The following is a 14,697-nucleotide window of genomic DNA, read 5'->3' as shown; positions in this document are numbered from 1 at the left end:
TAAGAGAAGTTGTGACAGTAATTCATTGTTAGAGGCTTTATTCCCTTGAGATGCTCATGTTAGGTAAGGTCTTTCATTTAAGAAGCCTGGCACATCATAGAAGCCAAAGTATCCTCTTCCCTCCTCCTTGCCACTGAAATGTTCAGCTCATGCTCCTCAGCCCCAGAAGCTTCTTTCCCTGACCTCTGCCCTTTAATGGCCACCCTCTCCTCCTACAGGCACAGGGTCTCAGACTTGTGACTGAAATATTAGCTTAGCAATAGAGCTAACCTTTTAAAGGAATAATTCATTGTACTCTTGTTTCCACAGAAAAAAAAAATGCTTATCAGTTGCAAGATAAGTCAATTATAATTGAGTTTTGGGAACCAATCTAATCCATAAGTTGGACTCTGCTTATGTTCACCTTGTTTTAAAAGGAATCTCTTTTATGTCTTTCGAGGAAGAAATATTTTTTTAAATGATTAGCATTACTTTGAGTTAATTTCTCTTTTGATGACAACTGATAATTGTGCCAAAATTTGGTTGAATTGTATTAAATTCTCCTGGAAGAATAATGTAGTATTTATTTTTATTTATTTGTTTTCTTTGTTATGCATAAATGAGGCAAGACAGCTGATCTCCATCACAGTTAAGCTGCAGGGCTTCAGAGATGCATGTTGATGGAAGTGGTGGTTGGTATTTTATTTTGCAGGTGTTTTTTTTTCTTCTTTTCTAAAAGATCATTAGGCCCTTGAAGGGTATTTTCAGTCTAACTGAAGCAAAGATAAAAGGCTGTGATAGAAGATGACATTTTAGTTTGCTCAGCAAACTGACCCTCATAATACTTTATGTCGTACAACAAAGAATTACAGACACATGACCAAGAGGGTCTGAACAATAGGAAGTGGAAATCTGGCTCTGTGTGTGTTTGTGTCAGCCCTACCCTAAGCATCGGGTCTTGTAAAAATGCCGCTACATGGTCTAGGATATAATGACCTTGTCCTGCAGCTCATTGCTTAGACTGCTGCCAGATGGGAACCCAGACATCAGCTATCGTGGGAGCCAGGGAGAGGCGAAGACTCCAGTGAGGATTGGAGAGCTCATGGCACCCTCAGGGCTCTGCCAGGTGCCTTCCTGCCTACTGAGTGGTGGAGAATGGCAGGAGTCTGGCAGCAAGGAAGTGGCGTGGCTTTGGCCAAGCAACTTCTTAACTGGGAACTTAATAAGTGAAGACATGCCATTGATCAGCATAGCTCTAGGTACATTTAAAGGGCATTTTCCTGATTTTGTACTTGGAGAGGTAAATGGGGTCTGGCAGGTCTCCTGTGCCCAGGACTGCTTTGAGGTGGGCACTACCCTGGTGACCATAAGGTACAGTCTTGGGCTGCCTTTTTGAAGTGTGGAGTTAGTAAGCATGTCTTCTCTTTCCTTCAGAAAGCTGTCAAAAGCCTAGAAGCACTAAATTGAAACAGAGCTTCCATTTCCCTGAAGCTCACAGCACTGCCAAGGACCCTATATAAAGCGCATGAAGCTGAACATGACCCTATAAAGCAAGTATTATTTCTGCCACCTTCACCCACAGTTCCCTGTGTGGGGGGATTACCAAGAAGCCATGCCTCTTCCATGCCCACTCTATGCCTACTGCTGTCTCTGGTAGCCAATGAGATGAGCACCTGAGCATAATCTTCACCAGAGTCAGAGAAAATGTGTTCTTCTAAAATTATAGGTGATCATTTTGGGTAGTTCAAGGTTGCCTGACACTGCTCACATGTGAGTGTTGCTCAGAATTCTGAACAAAAGAGTTGAACAATGATTCATAAACTAGAATGAATTCATTAATCATTGTTAAGATGGGTGAAGAATATACAGGATTCATTCTTTAGACTCAGCCATCATTTTAACTGTTTGGGAATATAGTGAAATAGGCTTAAAGTTACAGTTTTTTATGATGGATTTCAAATATCAGAAGATATCAGTCCCCCATCACATCTTCCCTCTGGCTACCATCTATGCCGGCTGTCATTCTGTAGTTGTTGAAGGTTAGTTGTGAATTCCCTCAGCTCCTGCACTCTGAATGGTGATCTGAATGTAGATGACAGTGCTTGCAGACCTGGGCTTGGAACGGAAGGAGATTCTGAGAACCCTTCAGCCTTTATACTCATTTTGTGTTTGCCTTAGAAGATTTAGGTATCCTTCAGTCTTTGTCAAGAGGCTCTCTAAATCTTTTGTTGTGCTTCAGTGCACATAGAGTAAGAGACCCCAGAGGAAGGCAGAGAAGGGAACAGTTAGTGGGAGCAAAGTTGATGTGCTTGGAGTTGTTTTATGATTTCTAAGTCATGCCTCTTGCTAATGTTTCTCAATGCCCGGAGTTTACTATCTTTTACCTAAATTAGGGCCACTGAATCCTGGTAATCGGCAGGTGGTGTTTTGGGGTAGCTTGTTATTCATCCAGAAGTGATCATTTTTACATGAACTCTCATAATGGGGAGTTTTTCACTAATACCAGCTGTGAGTGTTCTATCTGAAGGCCTTGCATTTCCCTGTCCTAACAGTAGGAGAACAGAGGGTGCAACATAGCCCAAATAAAATTTGCAAATTCCCAGTGAAGTCTGGGATGCTTGTGTGATAGCTCTATGGATGGAGCTCTTCCTTCCTGTACAGGGTGCTTGTTACAGGACACTGGGAAGGGCCCTGTTCAGTTGTGAAGGAATTGTTGTTTTGCAAATTTTGCTCCACAGTGATTCTCCTGTAAAGTTTTTCTCAGTTTTTTCTTAGAAATCTTAGGAATATTCTGGGCTACAGTGAGAGGTCACAAGAGTAGATGTATGTTGCTTACATACACTGTAAGCAAATGAACATTGGATTAGAATTCATTTTTTTGTTAGATTGGGGAGGAATAGTTTTTGGTGGAAGGAATACAGTCAGAGAAGCCAACTCAGGGTGAAAAGACTGATGGCATATTCAATTTCACATGTTTAGAACTTTCTCAGGTAATGAAGGTGAGACCGCAGGTTTAGATCTCCTGGAGGGAAGAGAAGCCAGATATGTTATAGTTGACATGCTCCATGTCATATCCTCATCTCATTATTTTCTGGTCAGGAACTTCATGAAAGAGAAGCTGCATCTTTTCCAGGCCAACATCTATAACCACTTTGAGGTCTGTGGGCTTCATGTGTAGTCTGGGATGGAGACTGTTTGGCCTGTTGATGAAGACATCGAAGTAAACTTAATTTCTTGATCACCTAGTAGAAGTCTGTATCTTTCAGTCATTTGTAATGCTCACTTCTTGGACAATTGAGAAGGCTTTAAATATGACCAGATTTGCAAAAGTCCAACTATTATCAAGTTTAATAATGGCTATTCTATCATCTTTTATGTTTACCTGTTACATGATTATTTTTGTATTATTAATAAGTATTGTAGGAAAAAAGCAGAATGTGGCTGGACTACAGCTCTTGGGTGGAGCCAGCCAAGGCAGCACTTCTCCCATGTTGTCTCCAACCCCAGGTAAAGTGGCTCCTCTCCCCACTGTCCACAGTGTGCTGTTGAGAGTCTTGTCACATTGTAACCCATCCACCTGGACATCTTCCTTACCACAGCACTAGCTCCTTTGGGGAAGGAGTGACATTCTGTTCATCTTTGTTCCCCAACCCACACCTGATATCTAAGCCCTCCATAAATGTTTCCTGTACAAGGTGTTGCAGAGCTGCAGAGTATTGTGGCTCTCACTCACACTTTGCCATCTCAGGGTTCACTGTCCTTACTGCCTGAGAGTCCTGGGCATTGATGCTGATGGAGCTCTGGTACTAGGTGCAAGCACTTCCCAGATCACTGCTCTGGGTTGGCCCCCTGAAATGCCAGAACTTAGAAGGGGGTCCCAGTGTGGCAAGTGTTCTCAGAACCTCCTCACAGATTATTGTGAAGTTTTAGAAACAAAGACCTTCCTGCTTCTTTTCAATCAGATTCTACTGGATTCTGACAGTAGCTGAAAGATAAGAATCCAGAGCTTGAAGCTTGTGTCTTTGTTGGGAATATTTGTGTTAGAGACCTCTCCCTTTTTGTTTCTTGTCCCCATGCAACACCTCCTTAGAGCACAGAGCTTTTTCAGAAGGAACAGATATGATATATCATCCCATTTGTCTCTTTCCCCAGCTGAGTCACTGATTATACTTTAAAATGAGAAAAACTCCCAGAAATACAAAGGAAACATTTAAAGGGAGGGTTACTATGAAGAAAGTCTCTGGAGAGGATATTTTGTCTCCTAGAAGTTATTGCAGGTGTCAAGAGAGTAGATTCCTTGCCCAATTTCTTGCCCTAGTTTATAAGCCCATCATTTAATATTTGCCATGTCACATGTCACATTTTAATATTCTGATGTTAAACCTTTCTGATTGAAATTAAAAATTGTTTTAACTAAGCTTATAAGTTGGATGACAAATGCTGTCTAGGGTTAGGCAAATCAAATCCTCATCCTTTTTTCACTAAACAGACTAGATTATCTGCTGTATCTGTGGCACTCTCCTAGGCCCTTTGTCAGAGCTCTACAGTTTGGGTGAGAGAACAAACACATATGATGAGTTAAATCATTATCCAAGGCAGTAGCAGGGGAAAGGCTGGTGGCAGTGAAAGGTGGAGTGTTAAGTGAGCGATATCCACAGTGTGGTGTTGGGGTCTCAGGAGGGAGGCCTAGAGGAAGGCCATGAGCACTGCTTAGGGACACCTGCCTCCTTGCTTACAGCAAGGACATGGTTTTGGAGGAAGAATTGACAACACTAAGCAAAACAATATGTTGTTTCCTGTGGAAAGGAATCCTTAGTATACGTTTTTAAAATACTATTGGATGTCTTGACCTGACATTTAACAAATCCTGGTGGCATTTTTGTTTTGCTTTGTGGTTTAGCCTTCTTTTAAGTGTCTGAATTTACATGAGACTGGATTCCTATTTCTGCAAGTTTCAACCCATGCAATTTGAGGCAGATGTGATAGTAAACACAAACAGGATTCTTAACAGGAAAGTTAACTCTTGGGCATGCTGTTCCATGCCTGCATTGACTGGAAAGAAATTTGATTACTTTGGGAAATGAGACTAATATTTCAGTGGTTGTGTAATGGACAAAGAAAGGCATGATCACCAGCCTTTGAGAATTGAGAGTTAGCTACTCTGCAGTTGCAGCACTGAGTCTCGGAGTGGCTTGTATTGAAATTGGTTTGCTGGCTGTGGGGGAACACCTAGAGATGTCAGTGACAAGCCTTTGCTCAGCTGAGTCCAGTCTTTTTAATGTGGTAAGTTAGAAATATGACCAGAGTGAGTTATGATTCTGTTGATTGTAATTTTAAAAAAAGAGCATTTTTTGAGAAGAATCCTAAGAGAAAACATAAGAAATGAAGATGTTCTTATTCTCTAAAATCTAAAATGTGAATTCATTCTTAGTGATAGTGAAGGAAAGAGAAAAAGTGAAGGAAGAAGAAAGCTTTCGTATATAGTATCTCTAGCATTATACAAATTCTCTTTAATGAGAAAATGGAACTTTAATACAGAAAACTACCAGCTGCATTATCAGTTGCAAATTGATTTGCTGTAGGCTAATTCTAATATAGTTTGACTATGTGAGGCATACCTCTTAAGGAAACAAAATCAGGTTACCTGAAAATGGACTCTTACTTTCTAGGTGAAACAACCAGTAATGACATAGTATAGTTTTATCCTGAGATTTCTACTTACTCCTAAATCATGGATGGGCTCTTCTATTGTTATCTCTAAAGTTGAGCTACCATTTTTATCTTTAAGTAGATACTCTGCATACCTTCCACACCCAAATGAGGCTGGAATGAGAATGAGGAGGGGGAGGTCAGTGCTTTTCTGCTCCTTATTGGTGGGGCAGGAGATCGAGTGGAGGGAATCCATCTCTAATATCCAGTGGTTCTTAACCTTTGAGAATGTGACACAGGCCAACCGCTCTCAACGCAGAAAAATGCAAATATACCAAGTTTCATATATAGTTATGAGGTCTGCATACTCCTAAAGCCCATCCATGGATTCTCAGTTTAAAGCATCTGCTGTATACTCACTTAGGTGCCATTTTTTAAATAAAACAATTGGTTGTATCATCTTTTTGAGAAATGATTACCTTGCTATTATTATATTTTCTAATTTTCATACCTGTTTCTATTCCTATGGAACACCTTGAAAATGTGCCCCAAAGTAGGTAACCTAATCTGAGACGCTGCTTTTCCCAGGAGATGAGAATGACTTCCTACTCTTATCTTGTGACCTTCCAGACAGCGTATCAACACCTCCACCATCACCACCATCACCACTACCTTCTTCTTCACTGCCCTTCTCCAGATAGTGTTTTTGTGTGTGTGGGTCTAGATACCAGAGAATGAACTGGAGCGGGGATGGAGAGGGTTGCTATATAGGAAAGAAGAAACACACATAAGTATTAACCTTCAAAGGAAGAAGATACAGTCCCCCCTTGGGAGAAGTGATAGCGATACATAGTGTTTATGGATATGTATTGCAGACCATGAAAGCAACTGAATAAGATGCAGATGCTGGCTTATTAACTAACTGTAATCTATTTAGCTTGGAGCAACTTTTGGTTTCTAATGGGATGAAACACAAGCTGAAATTCAGTGAGGATAAATACAAGAGATCAAAATAAAACTCATGAAAATACAATGACCAGTTTAAAAGTTGCCCAAGCCTTTTTTTGAGCCGAGGATCACAGTGGACCATAAGTTGCTGTGAGTTGGTGATGTAATACTGTGTGCTTAAAATGATAGTGGTGAGTTATGAATGTGAGAAATATACAGAAAATGCGTACAAAAGAAGGAATTATTAAGTTATAGTCATTTGATTTTATGTATAGTCTTCTGATTGTGTATGGAAAGTGTTTAAGTGGGCCAGTTCCTTTTTAACAGGAAATCACTTCTTCCCCACTCACTAAGCCCAGAGTGTTCCAGTCTCTCCCAGCCTGGGGGGACCTCTTGCCTCATGAATGACTGGCATGGCTGAAAGGAAGAGAATTCCTTATCTCCACATGGTGGCTGAAGGGCATTCTCTTGGCTGGTGATTGCTGTGGCTGGCAGATGCCAATATAGTTCAGCTATTCCTGGGGCATCCTGAATTTGAAGTTTAAGCTGATGGAGACATGATAACATTAGATTTGGCTTCACAGGCAAAGTCATCAAAAATTCTATGTATAATAGCGCTGAAATGCCACCTTTGCCTGTAGCATGTATTTCAGTTACATATGGATCATAGAGACTTTTGTGACATATCCTGGACACCACTCCACCGTTTGTGATATATTTTTTTCTACAGAGAAATTAGTTCCCATTTCCACATAACTTTTGTGTGTATTTTTGGATTGCAGTCTGTCTGTACATCATCTGGGGGCCATATGTACTTGGCAAGAGTTAGACTTTCCTCTCTGTGCAGAGCTGGTGTTGGACACTGTGAGCTGCAAAGTCCCATCAAGTGTTCCTTCTTAAAGCCTCTTATGACTCTCCCTTCCCTTCCTCTGGTTCACCACATGTTAGCTATAAATGAATCTAGGTTATTAATGCTGTGCCTTTCACATATTCTTTGCTTATAAATTTCTTGTTTCTACTGACACCTTTCCTCAGGATGAGTTCAGGGGCCTCCTGACCAGCCTCCTTTTTCTAGCCTCTGCTGCATATGCCCCAGCCCCTGCTCCAAAACTGTCAGCATCTTTTCACTGCTGATAGGATAGAGTTCCAACTCCTGGTCCTGAGGTGCTCCACACCAGACCCCAGGCCCCTGAGCTCCCTGCTATTCCAGGAAGACAACCTGGCCCCCAGCACTGCTGTGGGCATAACCGCCTCCATTCCTTTGTTCAGTCTCCTTCAACTTTCCCACCCTTTCCAGCCTCTGCAGTCATCTCCGGTCCCTTAGGCTGTCCATGCCTGGGGGTGTAATACGACCATCTCTCCAGCTGGTTGGTGGGTGAGTCCTCCAGCTCAGAGATGTGTCTCCATCTGCCGAATTCTCCAGCATCCCCCCCCAACATAAGAGGGTGCTCAGTGAGTGTTGGCTGCTGCTGACAAAGATGCTCTTGGAATAAGCTTAAACGATGACAGGAACATTACTTCAGCTATTGGGAGGACTCTTCTGGAACCTGAAGATGATTAGTGCCGGAGCGGCTGCTTAACAGAGGCACAAGATAACTTTCCCCTCCCTTGATCTCTCCTGGGACTGACCACCCTTCATCTCTTCTCCTGGTTGACTGGATCATGGCCTTGTAGAGAGGCAGGGCTCTGGACCTAATAATGGTCACCAAGGATTTTATATTTTCCTGGCTTATGAAACCATTAAAATGTCTTTTACTATAGTTCTGTTTTTAAGGGAACCCTTGGCAAAGAGAAAAGCAGCATCACTCAATTATTAAAGTTCACCGTTGTTGTTTTTTTTTTTTAATATAGCACATAACTTTTAGTTCTGAAATTGGTTAACTACAGGGTTACCAAGTGGTTAATACCTGGATTTGTACTCTGTGTAATATGTTTCTGCTGATCTGTTTTCTTGTAGTGCAGTTTTTACAGGGGCTTGTCTCTCATTTTCTGTCTCCCTAGTAAACTGTCTGGAGACAGTCTAGCATATTTCAAACAGCTGAGCTACTTGCATTCTGTCTTCTCTGGATAGACTCTTCTAAATTCTTTGGAGCCTTCTCTCTGGGAACATGAAAAAGGGACTCGTGCAGTTATAAAAAGAAACTAGAGATCATCCAGCTATAAAATTGCATCTTAGCATTAGCTTCTGTTTTGTCTACCATTCATTTTTTATTCATCCTTTTCTAAAGTTTGTCCAGCAATTTGAACCTGGTAATTTTAGTTCTGTGGTTTCTATTGGCTCCCAAACACTTAACCGGTGTTTAAAAATAAAAATTGCAAAGCCATACTGGTGAGTGTGTGAGTAGGCAGAGGCTGAGGACTCACTGCACTACTGGCATCTGAGCACTCTGAGCCTGGCTGCCATGCTTACTAGGACTGGTGTGCACGGGTGTGTGTGTATGCTTGTGTGCGTGTGTGTGCAAGCGTATGCATGTGTGTGAGTATGTGTGTAAAGGGCAGGTCACAGCATTTGACAGTTTAGAGCTTTTCTTAAAATGCATGTATCTTTTCATGATTTACTCCACACTGAAATGGTCATGGTCTTTGAGGGTTGGAGTCACTGAGTCATTGGCACTTGCTAGTTATGCATCTTTAGTCAGGTAACATACTGCTCAGCCTCAATATCTTCCTCTCTCGAAGTGTGCATAGTGAATCCTGGCAAAAGTAAGAGAAAAGAAAAACCAAAAAGGCATAAAGTAGTTGGCACAGTGTGTGGCACAGAAGCACCTAGCAACCAGCAACCACCCTTTACCTTCGAGCCGCCTGAAGGGCATGAAGCTACTGGGGAGAGAAGGAGAAGGGATGAGTATGTGTCCCTATCTGTTCTGTGCTGGGTATTGTGTTGAGCCCTGTGTGGGTGTTCTGAGCAGCATACTGGTAGTTACACAAAGAATTACATCTAAACCTCCCTTTGAATGTGAATTAACTCAAGAGGAGCATGCTATTTCAGAGAGAATGTAATTCTTTCTCAGGTGTCCGTCCTAAGACCAGCAGTCAGGCTGTAATATCTGCATACACCTAGATTCTAACAATCATTTTATGCCCTCCCTGTCCCCAGCAACTCCAGGCTTCTCTAAGAACAGGAACTTGTCCATCTTATGCTCATCAGTGACTAGCACCGTGCCTGGTACTCATGAGGCTTTAAGAAACGGATGGACCATTGGGTGGCTAGGAGGAGGGATCTCTCCTCATACCTGTTCTTTGTTAACTCTGGACCAGTGGTTACATATCTCTACTTCTTTTAGTTATGTTTAATTTAGGATAAATTGAATTTAAAAGCATGTAGTGGGGAATAAAGTGAAGAATATATCTGAGAATCATGTTGCAGCAAGTGCCTTAAAATCTGTCTCCTGATTCATTATATAACCAGGATAAATCATAATTGTCCAAATCCCTCAGAGCTTTCCTTCCAAATGAAGTGATTAACTTCCGCTGTAAACTTCCTCTGGTCCGGGCTTCAGGCTTTGTGCTGGTCCTGACAGCACTCAAGCTTTCCTGCCTACGTGGGCATTTAGATTGTCCTTATCCTTTGGTTCTACCGCCTGGTGAAATATTCGATAACTAGGACAGAGCTTATCTTACACACGGCTGAGCTGACAAATATGGCAGTCTTTCAGGGAAAAGGCGAATGCAGACGAGACCCCTTCCCTGGCTGGAATAAGAATGAGCCTCATGCTTGTCTGGCCCCATTGCCGATGGTCAAATGCACTCGACACGATTTCCATAGCATCCAGACAGGCTGAGTACCTAATATCTACCTGTCTAGTCGATACATCAGCTTTGCTGGAGAGAGAGCAGGAGTTTGTCACAGAGTCTCATTTCTAATGCATCAGGAACAAATCTGTTACCAGCTTTCTTTATTCTGGCATAAATGCTGTAAGCTGCATTAATTTATTATCTTCGGTGGTAAATAACAGTGCCTTCTGGGTTTTGTTTTAAAGGGGGTCTTTTTAAAGCTTTTAATGTCAAGGTGAAGAGAGGGGAGAAGAAACGGATTGTGTCTGACCACAGGGATTAGCAGCTCACTCCAGGTGAAGGGTGTCCACACGTATTAATGCACTAATGAGCAAGAAGGTTCATTTTGATGATTAGTAATTTTGGCAACATAACTTCTGTCCCAGATTTGATTAAGCCTCTGTACAGACTTCCTCTTCCAGGAGATTATCTTTCAAATGCACATTTGGTTTCCCTCCCCCTTTGAAGCCCATTAGGAAAATTAAAACATTTAATTTTGGTGATGAATTTTACTGATGCAGACAACTGCTCTTCCAGATTCTCTCCAAATGTAAGCACAATTGGTACATCAACTAAAATATCTGTTACTTAACACAGACTGGTGTTAAATTGTGTGGAGATTGCAGATTCCTGGTGATATATTACAGAATAATAAACCCTGTGTTAGAAGAAAATATCTCAACATTGAACCAAGCCATTGCGACAGATCAACTAGAGGAGCTAAAAGTTAGCTAATACCTGTAAACTTACTTTCTGCTAAATGGAGGTTTGGTTTGATTTACCTCAGATTTACCCTGCTTCTTCCCTTAAAGAAACTGATCATAAATACTTTGTACTGCACAAAGTAGCTAATACCTGAATAACTGATGAATTAAAGTGAATGAACAAGCTGAAAGTGTGGCAAAATCCTTGAGGCTAAAGTTGCTGTCATTTAGGCGTTGAAAAAGTACCTAGTAAAGAATAGAAGCCAAGAAAGGTTCTGAGTCACAGTATTTTGTATTTTCTCTACTAGCCAAGTGAGTCAGATCATGATAGCAGTTGTCCCATTGTAAGGAAAGCCTCAGAGCCCTGAAATACACACACACACAATCTTTCCTCCCCTCCCCTCTCCGCTTCCCTCTCCTTTTCTCCTTCCCTACCTAAATATTAAGTAGTATCTTATTCCTTGTGTTTGTTTGATTTCTTTTGTTCTTTCTTTTTTTAAAGAGAATCACTTGAGCTCAGACAAAACAGCCAATCCAAAGTAAAAAGAAAGGAAATAATATCATCTAAGGAGAATTATTTTTCAAATTTAGAATGTAGAGAAAATGCTTCTGTGTTTGATTTGAATGTTCTAAACCTAAAGATTTCAAGTAGGAAGTTTGCAGAAATGACTTCTAATAAGAAAGGGTTTAATTTTTCAGAATGTTCTCAGTTGCATATTATGTATTTGTCTGCATGAGGTGGAAGCAGGGCAGGGAGTTTGTGTTATTTATCTGCTAGGGCTTAATAGATGGATGCTTTTTATATCCTTCAGATGTGACAGAATAAAGAACTATGTAACAGACACAGTCTCATGAAAATATTATGAAATGTATTAGAATAATTACTAAAGATGAACTGGCAAGTTGCTTTAACTAAAATGCAAGTAGGAGAATTAAAGTAGAAAGCTACTTCTGTACTTCTAATGCATTATTTATCACTACCTCCTCTAGCACCTAAATGCCCTCCTGACCTTAGTTTTTCTGTGACATTTATTGTGGTTTTGAAATGATGGTAGGAACTACTTGATTCTCTTAGCCAGAGTAACATAGAGTGGGGGAGTGTGGGGGAGGGATGCAGTGTGATCATAAGTAGAGTTTTCTTTTGATCATTAAAATATATTTACTCAATAGCCTCTTTGTAAATTCATTTTAATGAACATGGCTGTTAGTACTATATTCTCCATTGCAAATGAAAATGAATGCTGAGTCAAAATGGAAATTAAAGAAACTCAAAATATAGAATGGTCCACAAGTTTATCTTTGTCTCTGGAATTCTTTTTTTTTTTTATGTTTAGTTTTATTTTATTTAAAGAGGGGGAAAGGCAGAGGGGGGGGAGAGAGAGAATCCCAAGCAGGCTCTACCCTCAGCGTGAGGCCTGATGCAGGGCTCAATCTCGTGACTGTGAGATCATGTCCTGAGCCAAAATCAAGAGTCTGATGCTTAACCGACTGAGCCACTCAGGTACCCCATCTCTGGAATTCTTGAAAAAATTAGATCTTCATATGAAATGAGCAGAAATTAGAAATGTTAGAGAGAGAACCAATTGATTCAGTCACAGTATTAATTTAAAATAGTGGATTGCTAAAAAACATTAAGTAAAACTACATAAAAAGAGGCCCTACTTAGGAAAATAGGGGAAGGCTGTCTTATGTAGGCAAGGGCTTCCCTGAGGCTGTCTGTTCCCAGACAGCAATAATTTTCTCTGTAGTCTCATTGGAAGTCAGAGATCACATGATGAGATTGTTATTTTTACAAGAGTCCCTTTCAGGAAATTGTTTCTCATCATACAGTTTTTCAGAATAGGTCAGTTGAAGATACTGTACCCTTTCTGATTCTATATTTATTTACAACACATCGACACACTCATACACACATGTCTGCTCACAAACACACTAAAATACTCAAGGATCTAACTTTCAAACAGTTCAATCTGAAACAGCCTGGGTGCCTAAAAAATTAGGGTGGATCTATACGTGTATGTGTCCCTGAAACATTATACTATATTTAAGCAAAAAGACAAAAGGGGTTGCCAGTTGAGTTATAGTAAATGAAAGACTTAGGGAAATCTAACTGCCTAGGAAGGTGGCAATATTAAAACATTGTATCTGTTTTCATTTTCTTAGAGATTTTCTGTCTTGAAATGTCACCCCTCCCCTAGGCCAGTAGCTTTCGAACTCTAGCATGCATTACAGTCTCCTGGAGGGGTCCATAAAACTCAGATTGTTGGCCCCATGCCCAGAAATTCTGATTCAGTATATTTGAGGTGGGTCTGAAAATTTGCATTTCTAACAAGTTCCCGGTGATGCTAATGCTAATGCTGCTGGTCCAGGAACCACACTTTTGAGAACCACTGTCCTAGGTATCCCATTCCAGAATTCTGTCTGTGGTGTCATGCTTATATATTTTGCATATATTTATTGAGCACTCACCAGGTTCCAGGCACTGTGCTAGATGCATGGAATATGAGAAACACACTGTCCTGGCCTTTGTTGAGAGCAGACAACTGTTCATCATCCTTCACAGGAAAACCCACATTCACCCTCAGCCCACCCTTCAATTACCAAGTTGAAGACCTGGTAATTCCTGGGTCCACACTTAGGTTAAGGTGGTGGAGTGGTTCAAGACACAGAAGGGTAAACAATTCCAATTACTATTTCCTTTCCTTATAAAACCCTCCTTCCCATCTCCAGTAGACATGTGATGTTAGGTTTTGCAGAGTAACTTCTCTCAGATAGCTGGATCTTTGTATAGATTTGTAGGTCCTTGGATTTTTTTCTAGGGCCACTGCCCAGGTCAGGTACATAGTGGGGTTATTTTTCTCCAATACTCAAGAACCGTTGTTTATGATCAAGCCTTTACCATTCATAATCCTGCTTACTCATATCAAATCCTTTGTTTTTTTTTTTTTTAGCTTATATAGTGTCTACAAAAAAGAACAAGGTCACTTTCAGCCTTAAACATTTAGCCCCCAGATAACTTTTGAATAATTATAGCTGACCTTGGATCTCTTTCATGTAAATTGGATGGCTGTCCTTTAAGTTACCAGTAATTTCTTTATTTTAGATTCAAGGAGCACCTCATATCTGGAATTGAGAAAGCTTTTTTGTAAGTTGCATCATTTTCTGGGTTCCTGAGGAGGACACAGTCCAACATCATTCGTCTATGAAATAATATTTTCACAAGAATAATTTACTTGTCCTCTTATCTCACTGACACTTTGATGAACTTTATGAAAATACTGTGAAAAGACAGACTCATTCCTGCTTGAGGTTGAAACCCCTGTGACATTTACACTAGAGGTGGTGTCACTATGTTTGGGATTGCACCTGTGCCTTCTCTCTCATCCCTGGCAGATGCTTCCTTTTTATTACCCATTTGAATATCATTTTGAGTTTCTTTGAGTGAACCAGTTCAAGCTGAACATTTTAACACAGGGATTCTATAGATAAAATAATAATTTATGGGGGCTAGGAAACAAATCTGTATATTAATTTCTTTATTTTCTGAAAATGTTTGGATTATTATCCCTTTTTTAAGCAGAGTATTAAATTCACAAATGGGGTTTCAATAAGGGATATATTTTCAAATATATCATCAAAATTA

At 40.5% G+C, this 14,697-nt stretch overlaps 1 protein-coding gene across 6 annotated transcripts in view; it reads left to right on the top strand.

Annotated features, from left to right (window-relative positions):
• LDLRAD4 (low density lipoprotein receptor class A domain containing 4) overlaps positions 1-14,697 on the top strand; it is a 446,159-nt gene that overhangs the window by 375,434 nt on the left and 56,028 nt on the right. The window lies entirely within an intron of this gene.

This window comes from Prionailurus bengalensis, chromosome D3 (genome assembly GCF_016509475.1).
Source record: "Prionailurus bengalensis isolate Pbe53 chromosome D3, Fcat_Pben_1.1_paternal_pri, whole genome shotgun sequence".
NCBI lineage: Eukaryota > Metazoa > Chordata > Mammalia > Carnivora > Felidae > Prionailurus > Prionailurus bengalensis.
The sequence above is the reverse complement of the archived record's forward strand: the minus strand, read 5'-3'. Positions and strand labels throughout refer to the sequence as shown.